The following is a 19,484-nucleotide window of genomic DNA, read 5'->3' on the forward strand; positions in this document are numbered from 1 at the left end:
CAGCACTCCTCAGGTCCCTAGCCCTGCACTGCTGTAAGGTTTAAGGACACAGGACTGCTCAGTGCTGTGCTCAGCACTGTATCCTGATCCTCTTCCCAACCACTTCTTTTCCCCTGGACTCACTAGACTTTGCTGCTCACGTCAAAAGTTGTCCTTGATCAACATCCTGAGTACAGAAAAATCTAGTAAAGGTTTCCAGATGAAGAAACTTAATCTTTACACCCAATCCTGTCAAACTGTCAGACAGTGCCTTGATAGATGATGAAACCTAAAATTAATTATCAAGAGTCAAATCAATTACAGGTGGTTTCTGTTGCACAGCTAAGGGCTGGCCACACTGTTGTCCTTGGCACTTTAGGGAACAGTTTTTCCTAAGTAAGAATTTACAAATCAGAACTCATTAAACTAGGAAAGTAATGCATGTCCACGATCATAAATCTAAAGGGCTCATAAGGCTATCTTTCATCCTAAAATCCAAAGGCATGCACTGTGGCCTTCCTTCTTATATTTCGAAAAATAATCTTCTCAAAACAACCAAGCAAGCAAGCTGGGCATGGTGATGCAAACCTTTGATCTCAGCATTCAGGAAGTAGAGACAGGCAGATCTCTGTGAGTTCCAAGTTAGCCAGAGGTATACAGGGAGACCGTGTCTCAAAACAAACCCACCAGAAGACCATCATGCACCTCCACAGAAGGAAGTGCCTTTCCCCAGAGAATTGAATATTCATTGAGAAAATATTTAAGCTGAATATATTCCATTTCCTAGCTATGTGAGGACAGCACTACTTCTGTAAACTGTTTATTACCAGACTTATCACGGCAATAAAGAGATTGAAGCTGAGAGTTTAGAGACGTTTACAGCAGCCTGTTTAGTGGAACAGGGCTGCTGAATCTGTGGTGACTCAGTGCAGGACAGAGAAGGCAGCTGTGCTGTATTTTTTTTTATTGTAACCTAACAACACACAAACCCAGAAACCACTTATTTCACAGGGAGGAACATTTAAATCCAGGTAGCTTTGAAAGATGGTATTTAGGTGACTCCTAACGAAAGGCTGGTGATGTTTTAGAGATAAAGCATAACTTACTTTTACAAAACCTGCGTTTTGTGGAGCCTGACTTCTCAGCTGTCATGTAGGCCCTTCTCTCTGACCCTACTAAAAATTACTGTAGGATACTGAGCAAAATGTAAATAATTCAAACAGGAATTAGAGTTTGCTTAGGCCTGCTTTACATCTTTACATATGGCAATTCCTTTTTTGAAACTAGTTCATGAACCATAAATTCACCCTTCTAAGTATAGGACTCCCTTAGTCTTGTCACAAACCTTCCACAGCCATCACCAACTCAAAACTCTTCTCATTAGCCAACAAGAAAGCAGGCAGTGCTCCCAGCACTCAGGACATGGGACATCTGAGTTTGAGACCCGCCTTATCTACAGAGTTCCAAGTGACACAGTGAGATTTTGTCTCAAAAACAAAGAAAGACCAAAACTGACCCCCACTGCCAGTCCCACCCTTGAGCTCCTCACCCCCAGCACCCCGCAGTGACGGACAGACTTTCTGCTAGTGTGTTTTTCCCCACGTAAGGGGCTTTCCTTGCCAGTAATGCTCTACTGTGTGGCTATGTCTTCTGTTCACTCACCCACTGAGGGCCATTTGTGTAGTTTCTACCCTCTGGCTAGTACACATGGTGCTACTATGACACACGTGTGAGCTCTTGTGGGAATGCTGTCACTTCTGTCAGAACATCCTGCAGGGACAAGGAGAGTCTTTACTCGTCCTCTTTGCTTTCCACCACCTGATTACCCTCCACACGGACGTGGAGCTTACAGCTTCATCTCCTTCACAGTGAGAGCACCCCTAACCACACTGTTTTAGACGGTTCCTGCCCTCCTCCCTAGTCCTTTAGTCCCTGCTTCCCCCTCAGTACTCTTCACAATCTAAAGCCCAGTTTGTTATTTATCTAATAATCCTATTAGTCCACTAACGCATCTCTGGAGTCTACAAGAGAGACCAACACAAAACAGTCACACTGTACAAGCATCTGTGTGAGTGTGACAATTCCATGGGCCATCCTGATGGGCACCTAAAGCCTGATGCTCTAACAGGGGCAGTCACAGCTTCTGGAAAAGCACCATTAATCCATGGCGTTATTTATCAAAACAAGAAATTTATCTTACAATCAACATGCATTTTCTTACTGGTATGTATCAAGCAAATGCAATCTGGACACTGCTGGGCCTCTTTGCTTGTTCTAGTATGACACTGCATTGGTGTGACCCTTTATTTAAGCTGGTGTGAACGTTGTTTGAGTGAGAGAGACACTTTGTTTATTTCTGTACTTTGCATTTGATATAACTCATGAATGGGAGAGACACTTTATTTCTGTATTTTGCATTTGATATAACTCAAAGACCCAACCAAGATTTACTGAACCTACCAACATCCCTTCCTTCTGTATCATTTGCAATAATTATTGCTGAAGAGAAACTGAGATATTATCTCTAAAGACTCAAAACAAGCAAACAAGCAAACAAATACCACCCTAGTCTCTCTCTCTCTCTCTATATATATATATATATATATATTATAGTTTCCCTTATATTCACTACAAATAAGGACTGGAATGATAAAGGAGAAAGACAGACAGAAAGGTGAAAAATTGACATTGAAGAATGAGGTGTGGATTCTTGGTCAACACTAGAGGAAACAGAATGTCTGAGTCTGTACCTAAGCCCTGTTTTGGGCAAACTGAAAAGGAAGAAAGAACGCTTTTGAGGAGAAACTGGTATCATTATGGTATCATAAAGTAAAAACGAGAGCAAAGCCCTAAAGTCCTGATGACAGGCACACACTGAGAACCCAGCACTTGGGTGGCCCAAGCTGGAGGATAATGACACTAGGCTGGCTACTTAGCTTCCAGGTAAGCCAGGACCACATAGCCAGCCCTGTCTCAAAACTAACTAATAAAAAATAAGACTATTTTAAACTATTAACCCCATAGAACTTAGGGTATGAGCCATAAGGAAGACATGATCCCTAATAGATCTACAAGGGGCCAAAGGCAAAATAATTTTGCAATTAATGACAATAGAGATTTATGAATTCTTAAACATCTGAAGAATGAATGTAGGAGAGTCACTGACACTGGCTGGTCCACACAGCTTGCAGAAGGATGAGAACACACGGAGAGGATTCTGAGGCAAGGGCAAATAGACAGGTCTAACACATGCTATAAAAAGTGACAACAAAAGCTACCAGGATGGCTTGTTAAAACTACATTCCTAATGCAGATTAGCACACTGGCAGAAAAGACCAATAGACTAGGAAAGGACTTGAATTTCAAGATTCCTCTAGCTGGGACCAGAGAGATGGCTCAGAGGTTTAGAAATCTGGCTGTTTTTGCAGAGGATGACCCTGGAGGCTGTTTTTTGTTAGGGACCTAGGTTCAATTTCCAGAACTCCACGGTGGCTCACAACTACCTGTAACTCCAGCCATAGGCACCAGACAAATAAATAGAGAAACAGATAAAAATAATCAATCTAAAAAAATAAAAATCTGACAACTAATTTCAAAACCATCTCAACATTCTCTGGGCACTGTTCTGGGGCAACTGCTCCTGCTGCTCAACTGTCCTCAAAGCCAGTAAAGCAAATGTCATCTTTATGAACAGGAACTGCTCCTTGGCACCAAAGGCTTGCCCACGGTCAGGTAAGTATGTCTGAGCGATAAGAGGGCAGGCAGGCAGGAGCAAGTCACCTTACAAATAACATAATTCAGTGTTGATATCAGTCTCTGCACGCCTTCAAAATGGACTCATAATACCCATTGAAGGACATCTGAAAGCTGGGGAGTCTGTGATGTCCTAAGACTCATTCCACAGTGGCTCTTCCCACGTACTCAGTTGTTAGTGATTACACTAAGCGTCTACTACACATTTATCAAATCCTGATGCCCTGATGGCTCCCATATTGTTAACAACAAAACTGAGAGTTGTTGAAATTCAATTACATCCTAAGGTTACACAGCTAATTAAATGGATGGACCAGGCTCTGGCCCAGTCTCTTAACTCTTCATTCTATACACTTAACCCAAGCTTCCCTGAATTCCCTCAGCCTCAGGAAAGCCACTTTCACCATGTGATCTTGTATCGTTTGACAGCATATTCCTGGGATAACTGAAAACTTACTTCAATTATTATTTTTACCTGGAACGAATCAAACACCTATAAGAAATAACTTTTGAAACTACAAATTTGCCGCAGACCCAAACAAACGACCGCAGTAAATGCAAGACAAAGGCTCTAACACTGCCATTTTACAGCCTGCGAGTACAAACCATGAAGCACTTCCACCTAAACTAGCTACCCTTTGAACTTTCCAAGTGTTCCAGACAAGCACGTGACAGCAATCTACCAGAGCAGGACGTCAGGTACTTCTCAATCTACCAGAGCAGGACGTCAGGTACTTCTCAAGGAGATTTCAGAAAAAGAGAATTTTAATTAACTGTGAGCCTTTTAAAAATCAACAGATTTTGGTGTGAAGCTGGGATCTACCTCCCAGCAAGGATGACATTAACTTTTTCTAAAATTTCAAGTTTATTCATGCTCTCAGGAAAATCTTTTTAAAGACAATTTATCCCATGAATAACAGGTGGCCTGAAAACAGCATTAACTCTTTCAGACTATCAACATACGTGTAAACACAGAACTTACAAAATACAGTAAGAGAAATTCACAAAAAGCAGAAAAAGACAAGAAATACACTCAGGTATGATGGGAGGAAGATCACCTTAAGGTTGAGGCTAGCCTGGGCTACCTATTTAGTTCCAGCCCAGGCTTTAAAACAGACAAGAGAGGTGAAGAGGATGTGTTGGCTGTTGACCGTCCAGGGGAAGCTGGAAAAGCTTCCATCGAAGCACAGAATCTGAGGGGCAGCAAGTCTGGGGATGCTCAGAGCACTGTGGTCAGGTGAGTCACTTTAGAAGACCTTGGCAGATGTGGCACAGATGCCAAGGCTGCTGATCTGCATTCATAACATAAGCCCTATGTCAACGTGCATCCACCACCAGGGTAACCATGGTGAACTTAAAAAAGTAGCTATCACTCACTGGCTGTGAGCAACTCGGAACAAATGTCAATTTCTCTGTGTTACAGCCATCTATAAAACAGGGATGAATACCTGTCTCAAAGGGCTGTGGTATGGACTAAAAGAAACAATTTGGATACTTAGAACAAAACTCAGGAACACCCTGGCTCACAAAACTTAAAAAAAAAAAAACCAACCCACAACTCAGGAACATTAATTAGCGACTATCATGCTTTAAATACACACATTCTTGTGAATTTCTATTTTCTCCTTTATTTCCAAGTATCTACTGGCACTTGGGCGCATTAAGGTATTGGAGTAGGCGGGTATTTATGGTTCTTCCTCTACCTTTAATTAATTCCAAACTTCCTATAATTCAACGTAGAGCACCTCAACCTATCTGCTATGTCAGATACAGAACCAAACAATCCACAAGTTTTAAATTGCACGCTGTCTCAGTCATGTGATGCGCTCTCCTAACTCTCTGTCTTACAAAGCCATGCTGTGCACAATACTGGCAGTCACCTGGCAGCCTCTGCTCATCAGACTGCCTGCTATGACGTGGCAGTGTGGTGTTAGGGAACCCTTACTTTACTTCACAGTGGACCTGCCACTCAGGAGTAGAGAAAGTAGAATGTTGTGGACATGTGGGGAAGCTCCAACGCACTCCCTCCAGTGAAAGGAGCGGAAGAGGTGCACACTAAAGATCCTAAGGCCTATGGGGAAAAGAAACCTTCCCCGGACTGTGAATTCAGGAACCATCTTGAATTTTGCTACCATATCAATTTCAAAAGCCACAGTTGCACTGATAAGTGACTAGGTGAGATGAAAAGGGATCATGTGACTGTTGTGAGTCTGCACAGGAAAAACACAGCTGAGTGTCTGGGAACCTTATTCCCAATGGATGAAGAAATCACTGTGTGTCACCTAGAACTTCTAACTTCAAGAGTACAGTGTTCTGTTAATTTAATCAGTATTCATAAGTTTTACTTAACCATTTGTGAACTTCTGAGGGAAAAAAAGAAATTTCATGAACAAATTTAATGTCCAGTAATTATCTCTTCTCTATTTTTAATAAGCTCTAAAGAGTTAAAGGGTAAAAACACTTAAGCAGTCATTATTTATTATTCATGAAGGAAACTGCAGAACTCCTGGTACTGAGAGGCTGAAGCATCAAGCAGCATCGAAGAGTCGTTTATAGGCATGTGCTAAAAATAACTGCCAGCTTAAAGGATGATAAACAGTAGAATGGGATCCTGTCTTGCCAGCCTTTGCCCATTAGGTGGGCCACCTGCTAAAACTATCAGCTAAATTCATTCCTTCAAGAATTTCAAATCAAGACTTACACTTGCCTTTGAAGAGTCTATCTGCATGTCCCCTGTAACTAAATGATGCTGAGGTGTCTCCACTGACTGACAGGTTAGCTTCAATGCTTTCCACTATATAGCTGGGCAGAACACTACTAGAACTTTTTTGCATCATCTCAGGTAATTCTTTTGATAGAAATGTAATAAAAGTTGAAACCAAGATCAAATTCAGGCTTGGCAGACATGGTAGTGTGTATTTATAAGCCTGGAACTTGGGAGGCTGAGGCAGGAGAATGAGTCTGAATAAGTAAACGAATGAAAAGCAAGACCCTGCCTCAAACAATACAAAATAAAAAGGGCTGGGGTGTCCTCAGGGACACAGCGTGCCCTAGGTTCAACTCTAATGGTGTTTTGGCTGAAATCTCTCTTTTCAATGAATCCTACGCTTTGTGCTTTCGAACAACAGTCTTGCACTTTAATTTATTACTGGCAGTAAGGCTGGCACCCATTTGCAAACATCTGTGAATAAAATTAGAATGGTCCTGAGAAGATGACTTCGACACAGACACACACAGATACAGACACACACACACACACACACACACACACACACACACACACACACGAAGGGGTGATGACAACAACAAAAACAAAACAACTGAGTCCACTTAGCAGCCCCTACAACTTTTTGTACGCTGCCGCAACAAAAGCAGACTGGAGTGACCATCACAGGCACTGCCTGAGCAGACTGCAACCAGACTGTAAGTGGAAAAGGTTGCGTGTACAGCAAAATTAAGCATATGCGCATGGCTTGTGTGAACAAATTCAAAGGTCTATGTAGCTAAGGATGATGAATTGGTACATTAAAAAATACAATCAATGAGCAAAGGAATTGAAGTAAAAAGGTTTTTCACCTGTTGAAAGCATGTATTTTGCATAACTACCTGAAAGTAATTATTATATAAATATGACAATTTGGAATAATCAGGGAAGAAACAAATTTCCTCATTCCGAGTCTATGAAATCTAAGCACAGCGCTTGCTCTCAGGTAATGAACTACAAGTATGAGCTTGTTTTAAGATGCATCAAACATTAAGCTGGCTGGCTGGCTGGCTGGATGGCTGGATAAAAGACAGAACTGTGATAAAGCGATGGCAGGAAGGTATTTATTAGCCGCAGCATGCTGAGGGAGGCATGGCCATGCCTGATACAAAGCCTGGTGTCGTGGCTGGAGTGACAGGTGTGCAGTACACTGAGGAGAAGCTGCGAGTCTGCCTGCCTTTCCTGAGTAAGCTTCCCTACAGCGGAGTGCTCACCTCCGCCCCCACACTACATCCCACAAGGCAGTCAGAGGTAGTCAGCACTGAGGCAGCCTTATATAGGAGAGACCTCAGCCTGGCCCCTGAGCATGTATCCACTGCCACTCGGGGCAACTACCTCAAGGGGGAATCCCATACACTGGCTTCTTAAACATCTCATTTTCACAACTGGATTTGAAATCTCTATCAATGATAATTAGCTTGGAACTGTTTGAAAACAAAAGGTTAAAAAATGGCTAACTATATTAATTTTTACCAGATTAAAAAACTACATCTAAACTGTTTTAGATAAAATGTGCTGTACTGAGGAAACTTGCCAGTGGACTTTAATCCCAGTTTTGCTTTGCTGTTGTTCTTTTTTTGTTTTTAGTCGGGGTCTCATTAAGTTACCTAGGTGGCCTTCAAACTCTTAGAATCAGGTGATCGATCCTCCAGCCTCAGTCAACCCCATAGCTGGGACATAAGTACCCAGGTCATTCTTGTTTTGCTTTAATGTGTGACTAAGTCCAAGTTAAAGTATTTTCTTCAGAAAGAACCAATCAGTATGTGTAATGTGTATGATACCTACAATAACCTTAAAACAGCAAGAAACATATCACCATGGTTTCAGGATACCTCACTTCACACACCTTGACCTGAAGAACTTAAATCCCTAGAGAAAAATGCTGTCACCAAATAGGGAAGCAAGAAGTAACACCATGTTTGACTGGCAATCCTATACCCAATAGCTGTCCACAAGATATAGTATGCTGTTGCATTATATGCCCGGCAACATTAACAATCTCACGTCTGCCCCATTCTTTCTTAAAGAGTCAAAATAACTAGAAATTTCTTCATGAAATAAAGGGAGGTTAAAATACAACTCCAAGTCTACGTTAATCCCAATGGGGGTCGGGGGAGGGTAGTGGCGAGAGCAGTGTGTGCAGGTATACAAGTAAGTGTGTGGGGAGTCAATCTCCATAGTTGTTCATCAGAAACCGCACCCCTCCCCTGTTAAACTGAAACAAGGTTTCTCAGTGGCCTGAAACCCACAGGTTAACTCTAAGCTGGTTTGTGAGAAAGCCCAGGAACCCACTTGTCTCCACCTCGACAGCATTGAAATTACAGATGCTACCACACCTGACTTTTTAAAATAGATTCTGGGTATTGAACTTGGGACTTCATGCTGTGCTGAGCTACCTCCCAACCTCGCCACAGCAGTTAATCTTATTGTCTTACCTATTCAACAGTATAAATCACATGCTGGGCTGAGGGAGATCTATTTTAATCATGCATATGTTGATTCCAACGGAAGCATCTATCTCTTCTATTTTAGTCAGACATATGTTGATTCCATCTGACAGAACACTTCATTTCTAGATAGATTCATCTATTATTTTTTAAAAAATAAAATTTTCATGTAAGATATATTGTGACTCTGCCCTTTCCAAACTGCAAAATTTCATCTGAAAGAATATTCATCTTTTCAGAAATGTGCTCAATTTTTCTCAAATCTGTGCTGCTATTTATATATTCTAGTTCCTACATATTTTTTAGACTTCTTTAGACCTCATTTCTATTTCATTGTATCTCAAATGAGAATATTGATTTTGCAAGAACAACACACTCTAGTTGAGCAAGCTCATCTCAGTAGCAGGCACTTCCAAGTTTAGCTCTACCATGATGAGGTCCTCGTGGGCAACAGAGATCGTTACTGGCTGTGATGAAACTTGTTTTCTGTTACCAGCAGGGGATAATCTCCTTGGTCCTGCAGCAAATATAGTTTGAATACACTTTACAGTTAGCACCCCATGCCTAATAAACACTATAATAGTGTTTATTAATAATAGACACAGGCCATGTCAGTGGCAAACATTTCCTCTCACTCGACAGTAAGCAACAGGACCAAGTTTCATGTTTGTTCTTTCTGAAATGCTTGTATTATTTCTACCTCTGCCAAGGGGCTTATAACCTACACAACACCTTTACATTATCTTTAAAGAAGAATATTCCACTTTTAAAAATAAAATCAATGACTTAAAGGTCTGGAAGAAATCTGCCCTAAGATTTGATAAATATTCAAAATACACTCTGAATCATGCATGACTTAAAAGTTTGAGGGAGAGGAATTCTACAGCAAAAAATACCAAAGGAACACAAATCAGAAATGCCTATAAAAGTCTAACTTGCAATAAAGTTAGTATAGAATCTTAGATCTATTAGAGAAAGCCTGCTCCCTGCAAAACGTGAGATGAACGGACCTGAGCAGCTCTTTAGGCTCTGACACCTACAGGTAAAGGCAGAGCGTTAGAATAATTACTACAGACTGCTTTAGGTGTTTGCTTTCCTACCTGCTAATCAAGTGCAAACCAGTCCTCAGTTACATACATGAGCTACTTACTACTCAGAGGGCGTGATCTACCAAAGGCAAAACAAGAAAGCCCTCTGTTTTTTGACCCTGTTTTACAAATCACATGTTTCATGAGCAGTCCATGACAGTGTATGGGCTGCTGAATGAAGTTAAGAGCACACAGAAATAAGTGTAAGTATTGCCACACTGAATGAACCTCTCACAGGTAACTGTGTCTGTCTTCTGTCAATGAACATGACCATTACCATAGCCTGGCTTCAGCTAGTTGCTGAAAGAATATTCCCTAATTCAGTGACTCTGGGGAGTTCCCATGACGATGAATCAGTTTCTGTAACAAGAGGGATTATGGCTGGCATGTACTCAGCAGAAGTACACTGCTCCAGAAGGAAAATGTGTTGAAGATATTAAAATTTTGAACCAGGGCCTGGAGAAATGGCTCAGTGGTTAAAAGCATGAACTGATAATCCAGAATAGTGGCTCTCAACCTCCCTAATGCTGCGACCCTTTAAAACTGTTCACCATGTACTGACCTCCACAACCATAAAATTATTGCTTTGCTACTCCATAACTCTAACTTTGCTACTGTTATGAACGGTAACATAATATCTGTGTTTTCTGATGGCCTTCGGTGGCCCCTGTGAAAGGGTCATTCAACTCCCAAAAGGGTTAGGACCCACAGGCTGAGAACCACTGGTCTACAAGACTGGCCTGAGTTCAGTTTCATGTACTTGTATCAAGGAATCCACAGCTGCCTGAAACTCCAAATCCAGGGGATCCAATACCCTCTTCTGGCCTCCATAGGTCCTTCCAGTCAACTGCACCCACACAGTCACAGACACACACAAAGTGGAAAGCCTGTCCTCAATGTCCAAGTGCTCATTTGCATAGGGAAAGCCTAGTCATAATAAACTAGCCCCACAGCCTAATCAATCTAAATGTAAAAAACAAACTCTCTGCTACATCAACTTCCCACCACTAGAGCTGCTACAAACTGAGAGATTATACTTACCTTTTCAGTTTGGAAAACAATGCTAACAATTATTCCACTTGTGGTATTTAAGTCACCAAGATGACAAAATTGTGCCTTTTCATGTTTCTGTCACAAACTGATTCTATACAAAGGTGCATATTTCTGACAATTTATTACTTACTGTGGTGTGGCAAACTTCTTTGCATACTGAAATGCACAGTCAGTTTTACCACAATGCCATTTTGATAATTTATTCTTAACTTATTTCAACATGGCTGGCACACTGGGCTGGGGCTATAGGTTGGAAGTAGAGTGTCTGCCCAGCATATACTCAACACTTGGAAGAGTGGGATTCCAACTTCACATTTACTGATGTGCTAGTTCATAAATCACTGGGAAACATAAGATGAATGTAGATAAGTACTCAGCTGAACAGCTATGTAGAAATTCTCAAAGCATGTACATGCACAAATCAAAGAGCTTCAATCCATGCGTATACCACACAACTTCACAACACATTACATTTCCTTTCAAAAACTTCACAGAAACTCAATACACTGTTGACTCCTTCCCATGCTCATGTCCACAAGCAACTAACAAAATGCCAGAGTACTGATCCATGCAAACAGTGCTGCTTCCAAGTGCCCACTGCTTGAGCTGTTACTGTAAAGCTCACAGTTCTGTGGCCCTAACCTATTTTTCATAAAAGTCTTGTTTTTATTCAATTTTACATAGCAAAGCGATTTTAGGGAAAGCACATGAAATGCCTTTATGTACCACCAGAGAGGAGTGTTTATTTTCTTAACATACAGCATGTTTGCATTTTTAAATTTTTTTTGCTAAATCTGTCTGGTAGAGAGAATATCTTGTGTACTGTATTGATATACCACCTGTCAATTAAAAAGTCCATGCCCTGCGAAATTAGGCAGGAAACAAAGGTGGGACATTTGGGAGAGAGATAAAGGATTCTGGGACAGAGCCAGGCAGGAGATCCGCCCAGGAAGATGTGACAAGACTGATGCATGATACCTGAGTACAGGTAAGCAGACACATGGCAAAATGTAGGCTGGAATAAATGGGATATTTTAAGTTTTATCTGTCAGAGAGGAGCCTAGCTATATGGCCAAGGTATCTTGTAATATAATACTTTGAGTAAATATACTTTGAGTCTGAGTCTTATTTTGGGGAGCGTGGGGCTGGGAGGAAGAACCAGGGCCTAACTTCAACACTGGATTTTTCCCTTTATGAATATTTTTGATATCCTATCTAAATACTAAAGTCCCAACATTTGTTTTCTTGTCTTCTAAAAATGTTTTAGTTTTATATTTTACAACTAGGTCTATTTTTGTGTCGAGCTTGCCTGTAATCATCAATACAATGTGCCATAAAGTCAGTTCTGTCTATTAATGTAGTTATCTTTTGGTTTCATGGTGTGTCCCTTTTATTTTAATCTCTCCTTCAGAGAGGGGTTCTTGCACACTATCTCTGTGTATATATCTTATAGATATATAAGAAGAGGAAGCTGGAGCCTCTCTAGCTGGTTACAGGTGAGTCCTGAGAACCAAACTCAGGTCTCTAAAAACAGCAACAAGTTCTGTTATGCACTGAGCCACCTCTCCACCTGTATTTCCAAGTCTTAGAGCGGTTTCATCTGTGTTTTAGGGAGACAGAATGAGTAGTCTCGATTGACATTACATACAGGTCGTGGGTTTTTCCTCGAGGTGACACAACAGGTAAGCCCAAAAGCACTCGGCATCTCTCTGCTGTGATCTTGTTTCCAGCACTTCAGTTCGATTCCTTCAGTGCCTATGTTTTTGAAATTACGCATTGAATCCAGCATTTGAGTACTGCCTATTGGATAACATCATCTACCTCCATCAACCTGAGTGTAGCTATGATAACGGCTCTCTTAGGAATTGCTTTTCTCCTTTTAGCTTTCCATCTGTGCCTTATCTCAGGGAAGCTGGACATGTATAGAGTAGTGGAACTAAGGTGAGTAATTTCCTGACCAGATGAGCATCTCCCTTTTCTTTGTGAGGCCAAGTGCAGAGATTACAGTAACTTTGTTAGGAGTTGAGCTCAGCTACGTTCTTGCAACAGTTAACAGCAGGGTACCACTGGCTTCATTCTTTTTGCAAAATACTGTGTATCTGTGGAGAGAGTGATTTAACTAGAGAAATGTCCCTCTGACCCTTGTGTTGTGCTCCTGTGACCTTGTGCTTTTGAGGATGCAGTCTCTGTTCTGAGTATTATACTCTTACCTTCTCCATATTCCACTAAGCTCAATATAATTTATTATCAATAGTGCTGGTAATATGGCCCACACATATACATTAAACTTTGTTATCCAAGGAGAGAATGAGAGCAATTTCTCAACCTTCTTAAAAGCTATGCTGCTGTTCCCCTCCACTGGGTCTGAATGACAGACTTTCAGCAAGACTTTTTCCTAGGAGCGTTCTCAGTGCAGTTTGTGTGTAAACAGCTTCTAAGTTGGCACACTCACTTGCATCCCTTTTTCAGCTGTTCTAGCTGAACTCTTAACCACTGTCCAAAAGCCCTCCTCTCGTTTTCACCCCTCCCTCTTCAGCTCCTCCTTCAGGTCTGAGCTGAGCTAGTGATTCTCTAAGTCCTCAGCCCTCTAAGCTGTCTCTAAGTGATCACCTTGGTTCGTCTAGTTTTTGTTTGTTTGGTTGGTTGGTTTTGTTTCTCACACCTCCCCTCCTCCATGCTGTAAAGCTTAGAGCAAAGCTTTGCGTCTTAGAATCAAAGCTAAACAGTACAAACGACTTCAGGCTAGCAAAGAGCATGTTAGCAATTATCTTATATAAAAAGGCTGAGGAGAAGGTTTTACAAGGCCTCCCGATGAGCCTAACAACCCGAGCTCAATCCTCCTGTCCCACACTGATGGAGACACCATTACAGCTCACTACCTGAGTTCAAGCCTCAGGCTCCACACCGTGAAGAAACACACTGCACTTCTGCAAGTTGTTCTGACCTTCACACAGCTACATGGCACATGGACCCAAACACACAGAATAAATACAAACAACATTCTAAGTGCAAAAAAATGATCCTAATATGTGAAGACTAAAACAAACATAATGAACTAAAAACTGCACTTTAACTCCCACCAGATATTAGACCAAAGCCTTAGCAACAAGCAAAACTGGGCTGCCATGTAGCTGCATAATTCTGTTTACACTTTCCTCAGAGAAGCAGGAGAGAAGTCTGAAAGGGACATTGCAAACTCACCCGTGTAATTACAAGTGCTGGAGGAATGGGGCCAACAAAGGTATAACATGATCTTTTGATTTCAACTCTACCTTAGTATCTATTGGGAACTAGGTTCCACTATTAACCTTTCTTCTAAGTTTAAGAAAAACAGGTTATTACCATCTGCCTGGGTAACCAAATAATTCATGCTCTCCACCAGTGTGCAACTTTATTACTGTGCACATTCACGTTTTAGAACTTGGTTTGTTTGCAGTCACGCTTGCTAGTATGATTTACACTACTACTACTGCATTAGAAAAGAATATCCATAGTTTCTCGGGGGAATACGAATGCTGGTATTGGCCCAGGACTCAAGCTAGCTTTAAGGTCTTTACATCCCTGTTTCTTAACTCTGGCTCCTCTTTTTCTCCTTTAATTTGTTTGTACTTCCTGTTTCCAAACAAATGTGAACTCAGTGTTTTCTCAACTAGGACTGGCGGTCCCGTCCCTGAACGTAATGTGGTATTAACAGCCAGAGCCACCATTTGCGATATTGCAACTTAAACATTGGTTTATACTATATATGAAAATTAAAGGGGCTTTTATGCTGTAAGCTAAATTAAGTTAAACAATGAGGCACTAGAAACAACAACAACAAAAAAAAAAACTAAACTATAGAATAAACGGGAAAAGCAGATCGTGGAAGTAAAAAATCACTACTTTGGGAGTTCATCTCTGTGTTAGGGGGCGATTTTTATTTACATCATCCTTCCACCAAGTGATTAGGGAAACGGTTTCAAGGTAAGAGTGGCTAATTTAGCATCTTACAATAGGGGTTTTTTGGGGGGCGGGGGCACGCAGGTGTACTCTCAACACCCACTTCATTGGGCGTCCAAAGTGCTGCTTCACCTACACCAAAAGCCGCGTTCAGAGGTGAAATCACAGCCCAGCACGGGCAACAGTGAACAGGCCAGGCTACTTTACAAGAAGGAAAAGCCTTGGGGGGAAAACTTGGTGTTTGATAAAGGACTTGAGGAAGAGAACAGCAGCTGCCCCTCCTTTCCCATCAAATCGAAACAAAACTGAGACGAGGAAAAAAGAAAGAAAAAAAAAAAAAAATCGAGTCTACGCGGGACCCCAGAGGAAGGAAGCAGGACCGCTAACCTAAGAAAACCGGAGGCGCCGGCATCCAGGAGGGAATCCCGAGGGCGGAGCCCACAGGGGAAGGAGGTGTGGAGTTGAGTCGGGGAGAGTTGCCGAGAGAAGTGGGGGACAGGGATAGTGATGGGAGAAAAGACGGCCAGGCAGAGAGAGGGGTGGGGCTGCCGGGCAGTGCCCCGGGCAAATGTCACTCAGAGCCGGGGGAGGGGAGGGTCCGAGCGCAGGGATCCCTGGACGGAGGATCGCGGCTTCAGCAGGTTCGAGCCACACACAGCAGCTTAACGCCGCCCGCTCTGGGGTCCCTGCCCGGAGCCCCCGGGTCCCCGAAGGTGGGAAGCGGCATCGCAGAAACCCAGAGCCGGAGGCGGCTTTACCTTCGCAGGAGGCTGGAGGCGCTCCAGCCCGAGCTCCGCCCGCCGCCGGCTCCACGTCTTGAGTAGGATGGAGGCGCCGCCGGCCCCGTCCCCTCTCGCTTTCCTTTTCCCCGCCGGGGCCTGTCGCCGCGGGTTCCTGCGCCGCGGCCCCCACCCCTCCGCTCCTCCCTCTGCCTCTCAGAGGCTCGCCCTGGACGCCGCCATCTTCCACCAGGCTTGCGAGCGCTGAACCCTAACGCGCGTGCGTGGCCGCCGCCCCGGCCGTCACGAGACCCTGTCAGCTGACCTCGGCGCTTCCGCCTCGCGCCCCGCCCTCGGGAGCACTGTGCTCCCTCCCTCGGTGGCCCATTCGCCGTCTTCCGGGAAGCGCCGCGTGCGCGCCGCCCGCCGTTCCGCCTCTCGGGAAGTACGCGTGCGCTTAGCGAAAGAGAGCCTTGGCCCAAGCAGAAGGCGAGGCGCCACGCCCCCTGGAGCGGTCCGAGAGGCCACGCCCCCTGAATCCCTGGAGACACGCCTCTCAGCCAGACGCTGGCATTGGCTACTGTAACTCTGCAAAGGAGCAGCTCTGTTACCTAGCCCTAGTCTTCAGTGTCCTGGCGCATCCACGAAGCCGTCGAAAGCCTCAGTGCGCATCTCTGGTTTAGCTGCATCGTGGGCATAACTTTTACTCGCTACTGACACACCCTGAACGCGGATTTAAGTTTTGAGTGTTCAGGGAGATAATGGAGACCGAAGCCTCAGAGGTCAAAGGCCTTTGCGGGTGAAGTGTTGGGACAGTTAACACTGCTGCCTTCCTGGACCTCTGATCCCAGAGCCAGGATTTAATTGGCCAACTACTTAAGGTCAATTAACTTGCAGCCGTCTGAGATAGGGATTATCCTCTATTTTCAGATAATAAATTGATGTGTAGTTCCACAGTAGTAGACTTAGTATTTGAGCTCAAGTAAGTTGACTCAAGAACTGCTCTCTGGATAGGAACTCACTGAAACTATATGAAGAGGGGAACTCAGGAGAGTGACAGTATCAGAATGAAACAAAGTTACAGATGACAATTGTGTCAGAGCTCTGAGCAACAGACGGTGTCTCATCTAAGATGTGAGAGGGGCAGACTACCCTCTAAAACGTGATTCTGTGGGGGGAAAAAAACTTGTATGGACACACAGTTCTAGGTTTAAATGCTCTGGTGAGCCTAATATTATTATTGTGTAGCAACCCTGGAACTGGAATTTCTCAGGGACCCCGTCTGTGGTTGAATCGTTTCATAGATGGAGGTTTTGGGATGAAAAACATGTAAAATGGTTTCTACAGACTTGACTTTTTGGCCGACTGACCCATTTGTGTTACTGGAGACGACTAGATTTTTCCTTAGGAAGGCTTTCCCACACTGTCCCAGTGAAATAAAAGTGCCTGTGAGCAGCCAGAAATGGCTTGCTTGGAAAGATGAGACCTGAAGTAGAGTGGAAAGGGGAAAAAACAACAATGAAAAACAAAACAAGATGCCCTTGGCCTATCCCAGGGTAATAAAAGCATGTGCTTACGTGGCTTTGTATATGTTACAGACCCTTAGAGTATTGCCAGAACTAGGTGTGGGCGGTCCTATTTCTATTTGGTAAAAAAGGCTGACCCAGAGTTCCTAAGTGACTAAATCAAGGTGAGGTTCATCCAAAAGGTTGAGCCGAGATTTGGCCCCAGACTGTAACACCCAGGTCATCAAACTACTAAACCCTTGACACTGCCTCTCTATTTAATATTTGGAACCAAATAAATGGATTCTCAGAGGTGAAAGGAGCTTAGGTAACATGAACTGCCTCCGTCCCCTGTAGTGGAAAATTCCCTGCCTCTGAACGCATCCTGAAGTGGAGAAACTGTATTCTTCCCATAAGCCTTCTCTTGCAGAAATCATTTCCAGGTTTGAATGGTTGGTTTTGCTCTTCTCTCCTCCTCCTCCTCCTCCTCCTCCTCCTCCTCCTCCTCCTCCTCCTCCTCCTCCTCCTCCTCTGTGTCCCAGCCTTTCATTATCTGCCAGTCCACCTGCCCATATCATCGTATCCCACCCTTTCCTGTGTTTCCACCTGCCAGCCTCTGTGCTGCTTCCTCATTTCCCTTAGTGAGATTTGCATAAAGTTGTCACTCTTCTTAAGATGCTAGAACTAGAGACAAGAATCGGGATGAGTAGGAAGACTTGGCTCATCTTTCCAGAGACTTCTGTTAAGTTACCTGGCTCCCCACCCCCTCAACATTTTTGAAAGGGTGTCAAGTTCAAGGTAGACCTTCAAACTTCTCTTTCTGCGTTTATCTTTTTTCCTTCGAAGCCCATGATCGCAAATACAATTGCAGATACCTTTTTTCATAGTGCGCACCTATCAAATTTTCATACCAAAGTTGTGCGATGATATATCATTTCAACACTTTTTAAAATTCACACCTCACTGCTTTCTAGACAGCAGTAATTTTATCTGTGTTCTAAGTCGACATCCAACACAGGAGACGTTCAAGATCTTAAAAGATCTACATGGCAAAGCCTGTTCATTGAGTTCCCTGCTACTGTTGAAGTGGACTTCCTAAATATATCCATGCCCAGACCCAATATAACCACTAAGAACTCTACACCATGCCGCAGTGTTTCGATCCACATCTTGCTGTCTACTGCTGCCTTTGTATTGTTTTGCCATTTGAGGCATGGTTTCTTGCTCTGTTTCCCAGGCTAGCCTTGAATCTTTCAATCCTCCTTTGTCATTGCCTGGAGTTCTGTGGGTTTAGTTTAGTTAAAACATTATTAGATTTATTTTAGTGTATGAGTGCTTTGCCCACCTATCTCTATGTGTACCTCTTGCATGCCTGGTGTGTGCAGAGGGCAGATGTGTGCCTTGGAACTAGAGTCATGAATAGTTTTGAGCTGCCATGTGGGTGCTAGGAATTGAATCCAGTGTCTTTGCAAGAGCAACAAGTGCTTTAAACATCTAAGCCACCTCTGTAGCTCCTGGAATGCTTTGGTCATGGACAGTCATGACCACATCCAGATAAACTGTTTTAAACACATTAACCACCATCCCCATGTGGCTACTGAACATGAAATAAAATTAATTTGAAAACTGCAAGATAGCACTTAATAATGTGTTATCGATGATATGTGTGGTGGGATGAGACGTAGCCCCCGGGTCTTAGGCATCTGAACATTTGGTCCATAGATGGGAGCAGTGTTTGGGAAGGTTTAGGAGGTGTGCGTGTCACTGGAAACAGGCTTTGAGAGTTTTTATCCAGTGTCCATGAATTCGTGGTGCTGTTTGCATGTTCAGGTTCCCCTGGATATGGACATTGCTGCCGCCTCCCCCACAAGAATGGCAGGGTTCATGTGTCTGCCCTCTTTTCTCAAATAAAATGGTTTAACTTCAGAGAGAGAGAGAGAGAGAGAGAGAGAGAGAGAGAAGCCTCACCTACCTCTAGTCTGCTTTCTGCTTATGGTAAAGGGTGTGAGCACTCAGCATCTTGCTTGAGCTGCCATGCCCGTACCTGCTAATCAGTGCCATGCTCCCCCACCATGGCAGCCTTTGGCCCCGTTAGAACCATCAGCCCAAATAAACACACTTGGTCATGGCGTTCTATCACAGAAACAGAAAAGCAACTAATATAATATATGTTTAGCTAGATGTTAGTCACCAGTCCTGTTGGACATCTCTTATCAGAAAATCTGAAATATTCCAAA

At 43.3% G+C, this 19,484-nt stretch overlaps 1 protein-coding gene across 3 annotated transcripts in view; it reads right to left on the reverse strand.

The window, feature by feature from the left end:
* Dnajc13 (DnaJ heat shock protein family (Hsp40) member C13) overlaps positions 1 to 16,691 on the reverse strand; it is a 112,012-nt gene extending 95,321 nt beyond the window's left edge. For 2 of the 3 annotated variants that reach the window (NM_001163026.1, NM_001359740.1), the window contains exon 1: positions 15,782 to 16,013. The gene's annotated coding sequence lies outside the window, so the exon portion shown is untranslated. Of the gene's footprint in view, positions 1 to 15,781 lie in introns of all 3 variants that reach the window. The other variant, XR_871081.3, reaches the window with a different exon arrangement.
* Positions 16,692 to 19,484: the final 2,793 nt, after the last annotated feature.

This window comes from Mus musculus, chromosome 9 (assembly GCF_000001635.26).
Source record: "Mus musculus strain C57BL/6J chromosome 9, GRCm38.p6 C57BL/6J".
NCBI lineage: Eukaryota > Metazoa > Chordata > Mammalia > Rodentia > Muridae > Mus > Mus musculus.